The following is a 2,461-nucleotide window of genomic DNA, read 5'->3' on the forward strand; positions in this document are numbered from 1 at the left end:
TAGCTGGTCTATCTTCACCAGTCGATTTTCACAATGGCGGTCAGACAGACAAAACAAGCCGTAAGGAAACAGGAAATCCACCAAAACAGTGGGAAAAAAAAATGTTTTTTTAACTACATGTGAAAAAGCAAAGGTCAATGGAATCCATTTTAATTTATAGTCAAAAAGTCCAGATGAATTTAACTGCAGTGAATTCTATCTAAGTGGACGTTAGAATAAATTCAAAGCAGAGTCTAAGGAAATAAGTGAAATGAAATGAAGAAATCAAACATGTAAAGCAATGATTTTCTAAATGCATGTTATCCTCTGGGGAATTCATCCAGTCCGCCTCCACCTGCATCATCTCTGCAGGCACACAGCGGCTACACCAACGGGGCTTCATCACGCTGCAGTGAGGATGCAGAGACCGTTCCTCTGAGAACAACGGATGGTGGGATGGAAACCAGGTCAGAGGTCAGAGGCCTCTCATCACTGAACCCAGAACAACCAGGAGCTCTGAACATAGTGCAGAGTTCCTCACGTGGAACAAAGTACCAAACACTGACTGAATACTTTCCTCATTAGTGAGCCTTTCTATAAACCTCATGATGTGGAATAGTGCGACTAACGAGGGAAGGTCTGTTTACAGCAGCGGCTGCAGCGTGGAGCTTCTTCCTGAAGGGTAGAAATACTCTGAACCCGCCATGGGGGGATGAATGTGGTGCTGCTGACCACCTCTACAGCTGAGCTGTTGATGAGCAGTGGAGCGTGGTTAGGCCGCTTCTTCCTGAAGTCCACCATGATCTCCTTGGTCTTCTCCACCTTCAGGATCAGGCTGTTATCTCTGCTCCACCAGCTGCTCCACCTCCTCTCTGTAGTCCAGGTTGTTGTCGTCTCTGATGAGGCCCACCGCCGTGGTGTCGTCTGCAGACTTCACCATGTGATCGGTGGTGAACCTGGAAGCTGTTTGACCACCTGTGAGAACCTGCTGCGTTTCTCCAAACTTTCCTTCAGGAAGTTTCTGTCGACCGAATCAAAATCAAGCTGAATGGTTACTCTGGGAATGAAACTTTCTAAACTTTCTCTGTTTAACTGTAAACATCTGTTCTGTACTTTGACTAGGCCATTCTGTAGTGATCGTTTGTTCCTCCATGAAGGCTGGAAGCAGAGAACCTGAAGACGTCCATTTTGGTCGTCAGGACGACGGCTGCTTCTCACAGCTCTGCTGCTCATCATCTCTGCTCAGGCTCTTCATGCTGCTTCTTCTCTAATGTTCTCAGACAAACCCTGGAGGCCTGACCGAACCTTCTGACTTCATCCAGGGATTTCTGAAGGACAGCAGAGGTTTTAGATGTTCATCCTGTCAGAAACTATCATTAGTTCCTACCTGCCTCTTAGATTCAGTGAAGCTTCATTAAAAGAAGAAAATTTGATTAGATTTTTGCTTAAGGATGAAATAGTTAGATATGAGGAAGGACAAAGCGGGTCTAAGCAGCTCAGAGTTTTGCTTTCTGCATCCTGTAGGTAGAAGATACTGAGAGGAAGCCACAAACATGCAACGACTAACCAGCAGGAACCGCAGACGCCTGCAGGCTGAGCGCCTGGCAGACGTTAACATCATGTCAGCATGATGTGAGGAGATGCATGGTCTCTGCTCCACCTCTGCCCTGCTGGGTGGAGCAGAGCTCAGCCTGACCATGACTCTCAGAATAAAGTGAATCAACTTCCCAAAGTGAAGTTAAAGTTAGAGAAATCTGGCTGCAAACCAAGCTGTCTGGTTCTGATCTGGTTCTGATCCGGTTCTGATCCGGTTCCTGATCTGGTTCTGATCCACTACATGCTCTGAAGCTTCAGCTTCTCCCTGCCTGCAAAGCTCAGCAGAAAAGGTTCCTGTTCTCCTCCACATCCTGGAATTCTCTGGATCTTCCCAGGAAACATGATCCAGATGGAAAAGTTGCAGAAGAAGAAGAAGGAGCGAATATTTACCCAGAATCAGGAGCGAAGAAGAAGAGCAGCTGTTCAAAGAGCCGCTGAAGGCTCACGTCTATCAGGAAGCCTCTCAGCGCACAGCGCGGGGACGCGCGCCCTTTCCTGTGTGCGCGTGCCTGTGTGGTTGCCTAGGCAGCGGCAGCAATGAAACCGTCGGCGGATGAAGCTCCGCCCACAGGGAGAGACTGACTGATGGTCATTCCTTCAACCGGTTAGTAAGATTATAAAGTTCAAATGAAAAAGATCCGTTTGATCAAAACTGATCAAAGAGAAAAGAGGCGGTAAAAGTTGATCATTTATTATGTTTTATTCATTATCTATGTTTTTAGTTCTATTTTATCACCAATCAATCAATCAATCAATCAATCAATCAATCAAATAAAGAAATGCTGCCATAGTTTTTTTTAAAAGTTAAAAAAGTTTTATTTCCAATGAGGAAATATTCAGCATCTTTAAAACATCTAGAAAAATAGAGACTAAATTCATAGAGCTT

At 45.3% G+C, this 2,461-nt stretch overlaps 1 protein-coding gene across 1 annotated transcript in view; it reads right to left on the reverse strand.

The window, feature by feature from the left end:
* LOC107103466 (dual specificity testis-specific protein kinase 1-like) overlaps positions 1–2,011 on the reverse strand; it is an 11,013-nt gene extending 9,002 nt beyond the window's left edge. The window contains exon 1 of the mRNA XM_015403187.1: positions 1,966–2,011. The gene's annotated coding sequence lies outside the window, so the exon portion shown is untranslated. The remainder of the gene's footprint in view (positions 1–1,965) is intronic.
* Positions 2,012–2,461: the final 450 nt, after the last annotated feature.

This window comes from Cyprinodon variegatus, unplaced genomic scaffold, assembly GCF_000732505.1.
Source record: "Cyprinodon variegatus isolate N-32 unplaced genomic scaffold, C_variegatus-1.0 Scaffold1454, whole genome shotgun sequence".
Lineage (NCBI taxonomy): Eukaryota > Metazoa > Chordata > Actinopteri > Cyprinodontiformes > Cyprinodontidae > Cyprinodon > Cyprinodon variegatus.